This window comes from Apodemus sylvaticus, chromosome 17, assembly GCF_947179515.1.
Source record: "Apodemus sylvaticus chromosome 17, mApoSyl1.1, whole genome shotgun sequence".
NCBI lineage: Eukaryota > Metazoa > Chordata > Mammalia > Rodentia > Muridae > Apodemus > Apodemus sylvaticus.
Window position 1 is genome coordinate 46,494,079 of NC_067488.1, and position 16,293 is coordinate 46,510,371.

The 16,293-nt window shown below is 47.6% G+C and overlaps 1 protein-coding gene and 1 pseudogene across 5 annotated transcripts in view; both read right to left on the reverse strand.

Annotated features, from left to right (window-relative positions):
• Positions 1–12,403, reverse strand: part of LOC127668178 (apolipoprotein L3-like) — a 72,175-nt pseudogene extending 59,772 nt beyond the window's left edge.
• The window catches only part of LOC127668176 (apolipoprotein L3-like), a 124,529-nt gene extending 111,571 nt beyond the window's left edge, over positions 1–12,958 (reverse strand). The window contains exon 1 of one of the 5 annotated variants that reach the window (XM_052161670.1): positions 12,860–12,958. The gene's annotated coding sequence lies outside the window, so the exon portion shown is untranslated. The remainder of the gene's footprint in view (positions 1–12,859) is intronic. The other 4 variants (XM_052161666.1, XM_052161643.1, XM_052161649.1 and 1 more) reach the window with 4 other exon arrangements.
• Positions 12,959–16,293: the final 3,335 nt, after the last annotated feature.

The window sequence follows — 16,293 nt, forward strand, 5'->3', positions numbered from 1 at the left end:
CCACCACTGCTTCAGGAGAAAACCCAGGGGTCAGGATTGCATGAGTCTCCCAGTTTCAAGTTCAAGGGCTTCCACACAGCACACAAGCCCTCATCCCTGATGCAGATACTCCCTCAACATCCTCCCCTCAAATACAGGGACCTTCTAGCTCAGGCCTAAACCGGGCTCCTCCCACCCTGTAAAACTCCTCCCTCTCCCTCCACTTGAGGTCCTCCTATGCCACTTCCTTCCTGGTGGCTTACCCTGTTCCTCCCAGCCCTGGGTGTCAGGCTTTCCCATGACACTTCTCTCTACTACACCTGCCCTTCCCCATCCCAATACCTACGACTCTTTTGTCAGGAGACATGGCATGATCCCTAAAGCAGCCCAGTGCTGGTGGCCAGGACCAGCAGTGCAGTTTCTTTCTCTAGTGCCCAGGGAGGTCCCACAGTTCCACACATGAACTGCAGAGAGACAGCAGAATGTTTTCATAGAGACAGTGTAGGGTCCTGTGCAGCCTGCTTTGTAGAAAAGTTGAGAAAGAACTTTCCAGACATTCATAAGGAAGCAGACAGACAAACCATAGTCTATAAGCACCAGGAAGCTCTATGGTGCCATGAGACAGAGCAAGGGTAACAATATACAAGTAACAAGCCAAGTAATAAGGAGCTGGCCTGGCTACTGAGGAAGGGACAGCGGAACATGCTCCCCCACTAGAACAGAGACGGCAGAGTGTGGGCCTCTATGGTGTTGACAATTGATAGGCATAAGGCTTGTTGTATAGTACTGTGTATACTTTACTTCATGTTCCTCTTTCATGAAATGATCTCCCTGCCAAGCTAAAGGACTCCACAATAATTAGAAACAGCACAAGTCCAGGTGGGGATGTCGAATATTCCTCAGCAAAATGATAAATGCTGAGATTTTCTGGTTATCCCTTAAGGCTGAGGGAAAGCACTCTGAAAACATGAGTTCAAGACTATTTCTCAATGATGCAAAATAAAAGGATGCAACATGACTTTTATGAGGGGCTTCTTGGGCCTGGAAAAAAAAGAGGAAGCTGCAATAATGAGTCAGTAGACGGAAAGGAATAGTTAGGAAAGGAATAGTTAAAGAACAAGTTTCATGTTTCAAAAGGACAACCAGAAAGTGAGGGAATTGTGATCTCAGGACCTAATCCCACCCAGCTAAGACTATTGTTTGTATTCACAAAGGCTGGCAGATTTCTGCTCCCACACAAATAAGTTAATTGTTTGTGCTTGTACTGATAGATAGATTTCTTAGTTCAAGGCTAGCCTGGGACAGAGGGAGTTTGGAGCCAGGTTTGGTGATACAAGCCCTTGAATTCCTAAGGAAGTAGCTTATGAAAATCTGTAAGAGATAGCTACTCAGAGAGAACTGCTTGAAGAGCTAACACACTCTTTCAGCATTTTTTTTTTCTGGCAAGTTTTCTGACTTTGGTTGGAAAACCAAAAAACTATTGAAAGACCTATCTCAAGCAGAGGACTGAGCTGTCTGCTTGCACTCCATCATTGACTTTGATTCCTTTTCCACTGCTCCCAAACACCCTTTCCTCAGGACCCCATCTCCAAGCAAAGAGTGGTCCTTGGCAATAAGAAACCCTGGAGATCCATGGACAGACACTAAGAAACGTGGCTTCCTGGAGCTACCTAGTTCTGACCCAAGAATGTGTGTCCCATCGATTTTACTCTTCCCCCAGATACAGAAGACAGCACCTATCAATTTTCCTCATCATCTCCCACAGGCCAAGCAGAGACCAGGAGATTCCCAGAGGACAGAAGTCTGTCACCAATAGCTCAGCCTCCTTTCCAATATACTGGATTAGCCATTGTCTCCTGAAGACTCAGTTTCTACACAGAGCCTGACATAGAATCTGGTCTCAGAACAGCTTGTGTGACATCCCCCCAGCCCCAGAAAAGGTTCTTTGTGTCTCTGTGGTCAGCTTATGTCACCATCCTGCTGTAGTAGCTGCACTCCAGAGACAGCTTTACTCACCAGGCCCCTAAGGTAGGTGGGCCTAGGCCACTGTCCGTCTCTGTGTTTCCTCCATTTCTCAGTGGAGTGGGCACCCAAAAAAACACCATCCCTCTGGGGTCCCATGTCAGGTCCCGAGCAATCTGTTATCTAACTGAGCCCTGACAGCTTGGTGAGCCCACTTGAGAGAAAACTCTCATGCTTCAGAAGTGCAGCAAGACCCAACACAGATCAGAGTCCAGCTCTCCTATCACGGTGTGTGTACATTAAAGGGATCCTCACCACCTTCTAGAACTGTGGTGAAACTGAACATGTGTGGAAACATCACAGTCCCTAACTTATGAGGAGTCTTGCTCTCGCTAAATTTGAGCAGCATCCAGGTCTTCTTAGGGGTGTGGGTTCACATCTGGCTTTGTATGATAACCTCAGGCTGACTTTCTAAATTCTTCTCTGCATACCACATGTGTTTGTGGGTTCTGCATGGTGTTTAACAAAACAAATTCTGCTACCTCAGGCTCAGGGTCCTTTAAGAGATCACTCTCCACACCTTCTGAACTCTGACTAGCCCCATCTTACTTCACGAGTACCTGCCTCTCCTCACCCCTCAGCACAGTGCTGGGCTCTGGAGAGGTTGATGCTGACAGTGGTCTTCTGAGGTTGGAGAGCATGGCACTTGGAATCTGCCTTTTCTTCGAACCATCCTGCCTTGCTTCCTCTCAGAAGATCCCAGCATGCTCCATGGCACAGTCCACTACCTCATGTCTTCCCCTCATAGCACCTTTGGTTGAAGGGCCAAAGTCCTTGCTCTACCAGAGACCTATAGCTGGATGGCTATGTGACACCTCTGCTCTGTCCCAGGAGAAGAGTCTCAGAGGAGCTGAACACCAGAGGCTATCATAACCCTTCTGTACTGGCTGGTTTGTGTGTCAACTTGACACAGGCTGGAGTTATCATAGAGAAAGGAGTTTCAGTTGGGGAAGTGCCTCCATGAGATCCAACTGTGAGGCATTTTCTCAATTAGTGATCAAGGGGGAGGGCCCCTTATGGGTGGTACCATCTCTGGGCTGTTATTCTTGGGTTCTATAAGAGAGCAAGCTGAGCAAGCCAGGGGAAGCAAGCCAGTAAGAAACATCCCTCCATGGCTTCTGCATCAGTTCCTGCTTCCTGACATGCTTGAGTTCCAGTCCTGACTTCCTTTTCTGATGAACAGCAATGTAGAACTGTAAGCTGAATAAACCGTTTCCTTCCCAACTTGCTTCTTGGTCATGATGTTTGTGCAGGAATAGAAACCCTGACTAAGACACCTTCCTTTCATATTACACAAATATTACTTGGTTTGATTATCACGTCTTCACAGCTTAAGGTAGGGAAAGCAAGAAACTAGTCAGGAACTACACAGTACAGATTGCAACACATTCATTTCACCATTTGATTGGACTTTTACAATCATTCCCTGAAACACAAATCTTTCCCCATTTTTCAAATCAGTCTGTGATTACGAAGTGTAATGCGGGGATATGCTGTGATTTTGCAGATGGGGAGACTGGATGAGGAAGAGGCATCAGCTTTCATTCCACAGCTCAGACACAGTGCTAAGAGCAAGCCAAGACAGAGCTTAAGATATGAGACACCAGTGACCACATTTCCTCAAGGAATGATATTATTGCTGTATTTTAAAGTATTTTCTTACTCTTAATTTTTCTCTCCTTTCATCAGCATGACTTGAGCTTGGCAGACAAAAGGACATGCAGGACCATGTGAATGTCTGCTAAGCCACAGGCCCACCATGACAGGACCATGTAAATGTATGCAGAGCCACAGGCCCACCATGGCAGGACCGTGTAAATGTATGCAGAGCCACAGGCCCACCATGACAGGACCATGTAAATGTATGCAGAGCCACAGGCCCACCATGGCAGGACCGTGTAAATGTATGCAGAGCCACAGGCCCACCATGACAGGACCATGTAAATGTATGCAGAGCCACAGGCCCACCATGGCAGGACCGTGTAAATGTATGCAGAGCCCACCATGTCAGGTTCCCTTGATCAGAGTGAGGAATAGGCTGGAACATTCATGGACTCCTGAACAGTCAGGATGGCAGGGATTAGCACACTCCCATGCCTCTGTCTCTAAGTCCAGGGATGGAGGCAGAGCTCATCCCACTTGTACACTAAGATCCGCTAGAAAACCCCTCAGCGTGCTCTGTGACAGCACAAGAAAGTCAGGCAAATGGCTGCCACCTCAGTGCTCAGGACTCGGCCAATGCCGGTGGTCCAGAGGATGCAAGTAACTGCTTTTACTCCGTTTTTCAAGACCAGCCAGTTAACATTTACTGAACACAAGCCTATAGAACATAAGAGGCCAAGAGTCCATTGATCTGAGACTCCACCTTGGCCAGCAACCATCCACAGACTGAGAAGGAGCTGAGAGCCATGTGCCCAGTCTCCTGTCACTAAAGTGCTGGCTTCATCTCCACTGCACACAGTGTTTGACCCAGTATGGGAGCCGCCTTGATTCTCACTTTTACTCTCTCCCACTTTCTGCTCCCCGGGCTTCCTGACTTCTCATTGCTTGTCCTGTCCAGACCTCCCTGACCACACCCACAATGTTACCCTCCCATTCCCCACACTCTAGATCACTCTGATTGTCCCTTTTTAAATTTTTTTATTTCTCACATGTATACTGCAAGGTAAAAGCCAACCTGAAAGGTAGCAGAGTATATGATTTCAAATGTATGGCACTCTTGACACTTGTTAACACTCACAGATATTGTTTAATACTAGCAATGAATTCTACAAAACAGACAACAATATATCAGTACTATGGCACAGGCAAGTGAATCCCAACACTCAGGAAGACCATTACACATTTCTAGTCTATCTAGAAATTCCAGGCGAGCTACATGATAAAGCCATAATCAATTTAAAAATAAATAAAGAATACTTTCTGCTTTCATAATTTGAAAGTGCTCCCCACGCCCCTTAAAAATCTATGGGAAAAAAAAGTACAGCAAAACAAACCCACTAAAGCAATATTATTTCTCAGATAGCTAAGCATTTAGCAAACCCAGCACAAGCCCATAAGGAGATGGCAAAGATGTTAAGATACAGCAGGGTGTTATGAGAGTGATGGATGCCGATTGCTATGCAGATTCCCCACTCTGATGGAAGTCTGATCCCATTTTAGACTCCAGTTTCTTCCTCTTCTGGGTTCTCTGGACATCTGCATTGACCTCCCTCTACTCAGTCAGAGACATTCAAACTCCTCAACAATCTTTTCCATGAATTTGACCTCAGTTTCCTTTGTTACAGTGTGCCTCTGCTGTCCCCATCACTGTACACATCATCTCTCCTGAACTCTGAGCTGCTTGGAGGAGGGGTCACTGAGGCAGGTCTCACTTCAGATCCTTGTAGATTTTCTCAAATACCTGCAGCTTCTCCTCCAGCTTGTGAGCCAGGTCCCTCAGTGCCCCAGCTGACTCTGTTTTTGCCCCATCATAAAGATCCTGTGATTCATTCACAAGGTTATACACATCCAAACCAAGGAATAAACTTGTAATTACTCCTGCTCTAATCCTGGCTCCTCTGGTCACTGGGAGAAGACCCTGCACAGACCTTCCAGTGGATGTGACATTCCTTGCCACTGCTCCTGGTCGAGAGATGGATCTGGCTGTCCTGATAGCTCTGATCTGATCCTTGAGGGTTCTGAAGGCATCTGCTACTTCCATTCCTGCATTATAGAGCTTGATTGACATCTTAGGCATGATCTTTAGAATCTCCTCAAATACATTCATGCTGGCTCCAACCAGGCGCCTGGCTTCAGATTCATCTGACAGTCTGTTTGATTCTTCCACAATGCTGGTCGTAAGACTAGTCACAGATGCTGCTGCTCCCAGACCCAAGGAGGCTGCTGAGAGGGCCAGACTGGCCCCTAATGTAAAGGGTGCCAGAATCAAACCAGTGAGGCCCAGAACTCCAGAGGTAGCACCAACAGAGCTGGACACCACATTGGAGATGGTGCAGTCCTTGTGCACTTTGTCAAGATGGTCAGCCAGGTCTCGGAGCTTCCTGATATGATCCTCAAGTTTCCTTTTCAACTGAGGAAACTCTCACAAAAACCGCTCTTTCTGCTGCTCCCTTTGAGGTCTGTCATTTTCATCCATGAGCTCCCGTGCTAAACGCTCTTCCAGAGCATCACGCAGTGCCTCTGCCTCCGCGCTGTGACAGAAGTCAAAAGCATGAGGAAAAGAGCTATTTTCTTTTAATATAAAATCTTATTCAGTCTTTAACTTTATAATACAAACCCAACAGAAAATAATTTTAAAGAGATCCAAAATTTTCCATTCTACCATGAACGTTTGGTACACCCTAGATGCCCACCATCCTTAGTCCATAGGGGTCAGTGTGTAAGGTAGAGTCGAGACACTATGGTGAAAGGCACTGGATAAATGCCCCCACGCAAGGTCAATGCCATCACTACCCATGGGAATCCTGGGATGAGCACAGGGATGTGGAATCAGAGCAAATACTCTTTACCCTGAGAACTGTGTGTGTTGTGAGGGATGCACCATTCCCATTGGATGCTGGGAAGTCATCTATGTTCCCTGCAGCATGCAGCCTGCAGGAATGCCTGAGTTTGCCTGGGGAGCCCTGCAGCAAGATATACAGACTGAGCATGCTAAGGGTGGATTCCCCCATCCACTCTGAACCGAGCAGTCGAAAGCAGCACATCTGGCCTCAGGGGACAGTACCCAGTGACAGCACACTTGCTTTAAAGGTTTGTACAGACCACCTGCATCTGCTGTACACAGCATTAAATGTCAGCATTAAGGTTAGATTTGGGTTCCATCTGCAAGATACTTCACTAAATGTCCAGAAGTACTTCAAATTGTGAAATGAAGGGGCTGAGATACACTGTTCCCAAGAATTTCCTATAAAAATGCTCAACATTAAAGACCTTGTTGTGATGGGGAATTTGGTTCCATTTCTGGCCTCCTGAGAAACTAGAAACTTAAAGCATTGACATTAGGAAGACTCCCATAAGGCCCATGTCCTTGGAGTTGATCTGTTCTTGGTGTCCCTGTAAAGGATGTGCTGTCTTCTGTACTCACTGGCGCTAAGTCCCCAAGCCCCTGTGTGTGCAGAGTGGCTCCATCTCTCTCCCCAGGGGCAACAGTCCTGAGCAGTGTCCTCCCGGCTGCTGGAAGCTGTGTCAGGATGAATATCTTTCCTGGGGTGGGTTTTCTGGAGTACAGGAGTTATGTGATTCATCACACACTCAATGCAGGATATTTCATTCTCAGGACAAGAAGTCTGAATTCTGAAGCTCTCTCAGATCTGCATGGTGCTTGTGTTCATTGGCTCATTTTAGCCCCTGTGCTATGTGATGACAATTATCTATGTGAGTTCTGAGTTGTTTTTAATTTTTCCCTGTCGTGTAGTTGGCTTAGAGTCATCTTTCGTGAATAGCTGGTGTCAAAATGAGAAGGAAGGCTCACTGAGACTCTGTCCTGAGACTTTGACATTTAGCTGTTTCTGAGAATGTAATAATAAAACCTAAGCCAATCTTTTTAGAGCCACAAGCCCCTCCAGATTGTTTTGCTTGCTGCCTGCTCTCTGAAAATGCCCAAAGTTCTCCCTTTCCAGGCACAGATCCTCACAAGATCAGGGTCTGCCTGGGATGACTTCAACAGGACAGCTGCTACCAACCTTGGCTCCACACTGACAGCCACTCCTCACTAGTTCCTGACTCTCAACATGGCAAATTCCTGTAGACAGAGATCACCAGGCTAAGAGACACCATAGCTGATGACACTGTCTCTTTGGAACACCACAAGGCCATGTGCAAAGATGCAAGGGGCTTGGAGATCATCTGTAGTATCTGGAAGTACAGAAATCCCCTTAATTTGTTCAAGACAAGAGGGGAAGCATTTCCTCTGGTGTGCTGACATGGGGTCTTCTCAGGTTCTTGACTTAGGCGAACCATCCTCCAACCTCACTGACTTTGGGAGCTGTCTGTAGCCACGTGCTCTTCCTGATATTCAGGGAGCTCTGTGTACAACAGAGGAAATTCCCAAATAATCCCTAAGGATTCTGCAGTCTTTAAGGACAGAGTGTGGGGGGCACACTAATGAAAAACTCTATACACATATTAGGCATGACATCAGAGCAGGGGGGAATGCCCCTTCCCCCTCTTATATGTCTTCTGCTGGGTCCCAGATTATCCTTCTCTCTGTGCCTCCAACTCTCCCTCTCCTTCCAGGCCTGCTTCCCTAGCCTGCTACCTACACCTCCATCCCAGGGTCACTCACAGCTCTCCTGACCCCTGGCTGTGACCCTGGTCCTGATCCCTCTGGGCATTGGGAAGGATGCTGGCACTTGGTTTTCCATGCCTGACCTTTTGCTTATCCCATACTGTCGCCACATCCTATTAGACTGAACTCTCATTCCTGTGAAACAGCATGGGGCTCTGGATCTCAGCAAGGACAGTCAGGGTCCAAGCCAGTTCTGTACCTCTGCACTGAGACAGAACCCAGAAGATGGCTTGGTCAGTGTATAATTTTCTCACTTGTCTCAAAATAAATCTTTGATTCCTCAGTCCTACAGGAGACCCTAGGACCTTGTCTCTTCTCACTTTCAAAATTAGCTGGCCCCATGCTGATAACCCTTCTCACATTACAGTTTCACAGGGGTGGAAATCAGGAAGTGGTAACTAACTTGTCAATGTCACATAACTACTGGATGGCAGAAATCATCCTGGCAACTTGAGCAACATCTTCAGACAACGTGAGGTGATTTCCACCAGGATAACATGTTGTAAACAGTCTTCTTGGATAGTGGAGAATGAGCATTTTTATGCCAACCCCTGGGTCTGCCTAGAGAGGGTCCACCTGACCAGGAAATAGCCCTCATTCTCCTGGTCTGGGGGCAGCACTGAGTGCACCCTGCAGGTCACCTTGACAACCCTGCTCCTTCCACAAATCCTTTCCAGGCTCCATCTTCAGTTATCAGTCTCCTCAGATCTGTTTTGAGGACTGCTTCGGTGAGAAAATCAGTGAGTTCTTCAATAACGCGAGGGTCCACTACTAATCAAGAAAATAATGAGGTCAGATGACATTATGGTTCCCATGAATCTAAATTGTCTGCCCACCTGTCCCCTCACCTTCATCAGACCTACTGATCCAGAAGCCAACAGGTCAGAGTATGGAATGTACTAGAAGGGGCCAAGACTGTCAACTCTCTCTTTATTTAGCTTTATTTTACTTTATTTTATTTTACTTTATTTTAATTTTGAGACAGAGTCTCATTATGTTGCCCTAGACAAGGATGGCCTTGAACTCACAAAAATACACCTACCTCAGCCTCTCAAGTGCTATGATTAAGTATGCACACCACACACAGTAGGGTCATTTACTCTAAAGTCCCACCCCCAGGGACGGACGTCCTCCAGTGAGGCTCCATGTCCTGTGAGTTCCATAATCTCCCCAAACAGCAACACCAACTGGAGTCCAAGTGTTCACAGGCATGAGCCCCTGTGTGTGTTACACACTCATGACAGCACACTTATATGCACAATGACCACACCTAGGTGGGTCAGTAAGATCAAAAGGACCTGGTTAAGCCAAGGAAAAGTTGTGGCATCTCCATTTCCGTTGGAACCCTTGGGAGATGGAAACACACAGAGAAGGAGAAAGTGACTACCTATCTTCGTAAACGCTTTCAAGATCTGAGCCAAAGCCATCTGATTTCGACAGGTTTCTTCTTACTGCTCTCCAGGTGTTCAGGCTGTAGAGAGAAAAAAGAAAGAAAGAAAAAATAAAACAGGATGCATTTCAATGGTGACCAATGCAGAGAAGTGAGCTGTAAAGTAAAGGGGACAGTCACCTGCTCCTCCAGGGGACCCTGCACTTCCACTTAGAGATGACAGCCATCTGGCTCTCCCCTCTCCCCTCATCCTGACCAAGTCAGAGCTCTCTTGCCCTGCTTGTATCCATGTGGGATGTGACCTGCTAGGGACACAACCACGAGGAAAAATACTCTATACAATCTACACACAGGATGGATGGTAAGAGATCTTCTGCCAGTTACAAGGCGGGAACACATGCCATTGATGACAATAATAAATGTTTTCTGCGTGTCTGTGATTCAGAGCTTCTCATATACACCTTATTAGGGTCCAGCATCATTGATGAGATGAAGACCTCCTCTGTAATGTGGAGGAATTGACCGTGAAGTTTATAAATTTGACAATAGTGCTACACTGGGAGCTTGACCTAACATGTTATGAATGCCACCCCACCTGTTAGATATTCATTTCCACTCTCTTGAGCCTACATCAGCTTCTCCTGCTCTCCCCATGTGTCTGCAAGGGGCATCTTGACTGAAGCATGTCACCCGAATCAGGACCAGTGCCGTGTGACGGGTTAATTCATGAGTGACACAGTGCTCTCTGAGAGGCCACACAGTCTCCTTGTTCCTTCAGGATACAGCATCCCCTCAGAGCTGGAGTCCTGTCAGACCCTGTCAGTGCGTTTGCTCTGGAACTATCCAGTCCTCTGCCCCCTTTAAATGTTGGACATTAGACAGTTCTTTATCTATCTATCTTTTCCTTTCTTCCTTTCTTTCTTTCCTTAAGATTTATTTATTCATTTAATGTACATGAGTACACTGTCTTCAGAGACACCAGAAGAGCGAATTGGGTCCCATTATAGATAGTTCTAATCATCATGTAATAAAAGAACCAATAAAAGAACACTATCAGAGGAGGGGAAGAAATCTTTACTGGGGATTATTTACTCTAAGATAGTTCAAGAAGCAAAATGACAGGATCACAGAGCATCCACATTCAAGTTTTCCACAGACTGAGGCTCACTGTTGATGGAATAAAATGACCCTAAGCCCACACGGGCAGTGCACCCATGAGTGACTGACATTCTTCCTAGATTTACAGTGCACAGCGGCCTTCAGCAGACAGCAGATCTCACCTGCACACTGGGGAACCTCAGCCCTGGAGAGAGAGGCTGAGGGCAGAAGCTGAGGCTTCACACGCATTCCCTAGTTCCAACTAAAATCAAACCTCACTACTGCTGTTTGCAGTGTGTGGCTAGGGCTGCAGTTCAGTGGTGGAAAGCCCACAGTGTACAAAGACTGGGCACAATCCCTACTGATGCAAAGACAAGACGACCAGTTTGTGTGCAGAAGTTCAAGTTCCCTTGTGATTACGTTCCCTTCAGAGTTGGGGGACTCCAGTGAGTGTGGTCAGAGCCTGTCAGGCAGCAGAGGGACAGTTATCAGCTCCCAGCTGCAAGGACAGTGAAAGCACATGGTGACAGCCAGAGGTGGCAGGGGCGCTTACACTTGTACTGCTAGATACTCTCAGTCTCCGTGAAGCATAACACACACTATTTGTTTAAGGACCTTAAGGTGTGGGCCATTTGCCCCTGTTCACCTCACCTCCTTGGCTGGGCCAGCCTGTACCTCCCCCTGGAGCTCCTTCCCTGCCTCCCAGCCACTGGCCTGTTCTCCCTGGTTGTTGGCCTTTAGTCTAGGCTCCGCCCCACAGTTAGTCTGGGCTCTCTCCCCATTCCCTCCCCCATCCCCTCTCTCCAAGTGCTCCTGGCCAGCCTCCACTTCTCTGCTCCTCTAGTACCTCACTCTCTGCCTTTCTCTCAACTCCCCTCCATATGCCCTGAATAAACTATTCTTTACTATCCCTTCCTTCTGTGGTTGGTCCCTCAGGGAGAAGAGATACCTCAGCCTGGGCCCACAGAGGCAACCGCTTCCCCCACACCTGACTGCACATCCACCAAACATACCCCTCCCCTTCTTCTCTTTTTCTTTTTATAAAAGACAACTCTGGTCCTTCACTCTCTCTTCAGACTTGTGGCATCTGAGGGACTCAGTGGTATCTCTACCACTGCACAGCCTTCCTGGACACCACAGGTGGAGAGTAGCCTCTTGGGGCTCTCAGCAGGGCAGGCAACCCTAGCTCCAAAACAGAGGGTGCCTAGTGAAGGGTGACAAACCCCACCTCACCATGATCAGAGCAGAGAGGTAAGGGAAACAACAGCCCAGTCTCTGGATGGAAGATTAGTCCTGTGCAGTTAACCCTTCCGACCCCCTCTGCTTCACTACAGCTCACTCCCCTGCAGTCTGCCCTTCTGTGAGGTATGACCTGTGCGGTGGCCCTGGGGACTACAGAGCCCATTCTCAGAGGCCATTTCCTGCTTCCCCTCCACACCTGCCCACACAAGACAGCCTTGGCTTCACCCTCTGTCCTCCACAGGCTAGGCAGAGGCTAGGTGAGAACCAAGGAGTGTTGCCTCTCATCTACCTGTTAGGCCTTCTTGAGGCACCTTAGAACAGTCGCTGTCTGTTCTGCCTCAGGTTTTCCTCAGGGCTTAACACTGCACAGCCAGGCAAAGCTGTTCTGAAACCAATTAGTTTTTCTGTACATCTTAATCAAAACCTCTTTCTCTGTGGTTCAGTAACCGCACCCCAAGGCCAGCGGAACTGACTGCTCTGTGTTCAAGCCTCCTCCACTTCCTTTCCTGTTTTGGTCCTGTGTAAAATGGCTGAGCACTGACGAAGAGTTGTCTTCCTGCTAGGGACCTATCATCATTTCTTAGGCCTCCATACATGGAGGGTCAGGCCCCAGGCAGTGCAGATCCCATCTGAGGGACTCCATGTCCCCTTCTGTGCACAGGGTAGAGGAGGAGAGAGGAGCAGGCAGGCCTCACTTGACTGAAAGTCCAGCCCTACAGCTGCCGAGCCTGTGACCATTGTCCATCTTCCCTGAGCTCATCCACACGCGGGGCTGTAACCCTTCCCCTCCAGAGCCACTGAGAGGATGAACATGTGGGGAGAGCATGTTCCCTGCTCACCCAGGAATCTTCCTGCAGCCCGTTTGGATGTGTCCCCGCTGTCCTCAGCTGTGTGGATCCAGTCGCCAGCTGCCCCTCTGAGACACACCCAGACACAAGCTCTGGGCCAGATATAACCAGGGCCCGAAAGTGAAAGACAAATCTCTGGTTTGTGGCTCCTCAGGAAAAAACAATCCTCCGGACATACTGACAGATTCCACCCTGCTGATCAGCCCAGGATGTGGATTTTGCAACAGCTTCTCCCGGCTGGATAGGATAGAAACATAGCCAAGAATGAGGGTCAGTGACAGAGCTTGAGCTAAGCTTCAATTTCCAAGAAAAAGAAACACAGTTATTACTGAGAGGGCAATAAATGCTTGGTGCTAAAGGGGGGACCTTGTTTTACCTGGATTTGTGGATGGGGAATAAACTTGGGGCTTTCTACTTTCATGGACCAGTCCCAGCCTCTCTCTCTCTCTCTCTCTCTCTCTCTCTCTCTCTCTCTCTCTCTCTCTCCCCCCCCCCCGCCCTGATATGATCAGATATGAGCTCTGTCTTCTCCTGCACCATGCCTGTCTGCTGCCATGCTCCCTGCCATGATGCTCACGGACAAACCTGAAAGTCTAAGCAAACCCCAAATTAAATGCTTTTATAAGTTGCCTTGTTCATGGTGTCTTCTCACAGCAATAGCACAGAAGCCAAGACCCCTTGTAAATCTAAAATATTCTATAGAAAATGAACTCTCATTCCTTTCTGATATAGTGCGTGTACTATTGAATACATAAGGAGCAAAGGTTTTTCTTGGGGACACACAGACATCAGACAAGGGATACCAGGCAGAGGCAGTAAGATTATACAGAGAGAGAAATGGGGCTTGTTCTTGGTTTAGTTGACTCTGATGGCAAGATTTGGTTTGTGGATGTGTTTTCAGAGACAGCGTTTCTGTGTGTAACTAGTACTGGGTGTCCTTTCTTTGTAGATCAGGCTGGCCTTAAACTCACAAAGATCCACCTGCCTCTGCCTCTCAAATGCTTGGACTAAAGGTGTGTGCCACCATGACTACCTTGAGGGCAAGGTCCTTTAATGAGGTGCTACCACTGGGCTTCACACTGAGACCTTGTCTTAGGCCAATAGCAGGGGTCAGGGGATAAACACATGAAGTTGCTGAAGTGTCTCTACATGCTGAACATTTCATGGTTGGAGTTTTGGTTCAGTATATTCTGTGGCTTTGCCAGTTCATCAGCTAAGGTCAAAAAATGCTGATTGGTGGGAAAAAGGAAACCTGGGGTGGAGGATTGGATTGATATGTGAATAAAAGACTGGCCTGTGAGAGCTGAGCTGTCTGGTGATCTTCACAAAGCTGTCAGCTTGTACCCATGATTGTCTGAGGGAAGTCCGTGTTCCCTCAGCACCTCTCTCCAAGCTGAGGCTCGTCCTTAGCAAACAACGGTCTATCAGGTCTCTTTTAGAGATTAAACTGATCAGAACAAAGGCCCTCTGATCAGGTCTAAGTGCATCCTTAGTGTGTCTTTCTGATGTGCCAATTGGGAGGAATAGGAGGGGAGACGTTTGCTTATTTCTGTGATGGAAAGCTGGAGTTGCCCCCCAGAACTGAAGCCAATTACAGTTCAGAAAATGCCAAACTGTTCCTTTCTCCCTGTGGCCTTTACTGTCTGGAAATTGAAAAACAATGTGCTGGCTATTCAGGGCTGTCAACATTCTGGAATTAACTAAACCTGAAAAGGAGGGGCACGCCTGTGAGGTACTTTTTACATTTGAAAAGGAAAAATGTATATCTAATGTAAATCTTTGAGGTGGAAGTCATACATTTAATCCAGTTCTTGAGGCAGAAAGATACAACTTTAATCCAGATCTTTTGAGCAGGGAAAACCCACTTCTACTCTGGGCCGTGCTTCTTACTGGAACCCTGCACAGGACACGGAAGAAGGAAGAGTTTGTTGTTTGCCTGCTTGCTCTCATCTTGTCAGCAAGCTCATTCTTTCTCTGTCATTTCAGGCTCAGAGTCCCTTCACCATGGTGGTCTGCACGGGGATTCCTTTCCCACCCTTGGGATGGGCAGACCTCTACTTCAGCCGCCAGGTAAAACCATTCCCCAGACACTGCACCTCCTGTCCTCTGTCACTACCCGAAACTGTGCATGCTCTTGGGTCTGGCTCTCCCAGAAGTGGCTATAAGACTCCAACCCTCCTCCCAACAACTTCTGACCTCAGAAACCCATCCCCATGCTCCCAAGCTTACAAACCAAAGACACCAATCAGTGCAGTGACAGGGAAACCTCTTACCTAAACTTGCCTCAAACTATTCAGTGATGTGTTCAGTACACTGGAGGGTTTAGGTCTCATTTACATACACGTCCTAGTTATAGGAAGGCTAGACCCAGCGTCCACAGACTCGACTCCCAACAGACATGCCCACTTAGACATTGACCAACCACCAAGGAGAAACTCAGGGCTTCAGACATCCCTTCGCCAAGACACCCACCAACCACAAAGCTGACCGTCTGAGTGACCTGCCACCCCGGGGAACCTGGCACACTGCAGCTTGCTCTCTTTGGCCCCTCAGCTCCCACCTACCTTGGAGGACCAACAGCTCAGCCTAAGTCACTAACTCCGCATAAGTCACTGAACTGTTCCTTCATGAAAAAATAATGCTTTGTAGCCCAATAAAATTGGAAGCAATATTCCAGTTTCACCTGTGTCTGGGTGTAGATGATTTTCTTGGTCGATAACGGTTTCACTGGGGCTATGTTTGCTTAGACCCTGTGACACTCAGACTGCAATAGTGGTGCCAGGCTTTGGGATGTAGACACACACACACACACACACACACACACACAAAATCATTTCTGTACTCTAAAGAATGAACCACACAAAAATGGTAGACTGTAGTGTAGATTAAAAAACTTAACTCAGCTAAGGAGCCCAGACAAGAAAACAGGTCTGCTGTGCTTTGAACAGTAGATGGGAAACACTGACTCCTGATGGTGGGTACCAGCAATTTCATCTTTTTAACTTCCTGTGTGTTACTCAGTCATGCCTCTTTATGCCTGCCTAACATGTGTGTGCATGCCTTAGAGTGCCTACCTACTTACTGATTGTGAGTTCATGCCTGTGAGAGATTGGAGGTAAGAGGTTGTTGTTAGGAAACTGCCTCTGTTGTCTGACACCTTAGATTTTTGAGACAAGGTCTCTCACTGAACCCGGAGCTTGCCATTTGGATTAGACTGGCCAAGTGAGCTCCCAGGATCCACTTACCTCTGTCCTCTAGTGCTGAGATCTCAGACAGGCCACAAACCCTTGTTTTGTTACAGGGGTTTGTGAATCCAAATTCACTCTTGGGCAGCCAGAGGATTCAAGACCAGACTCAGCTACAAAGCAAGCTGGGGCCCAGCCTGGGTTACCCAAGACTTTCTCAAAACAAACAAACAAGCAAAC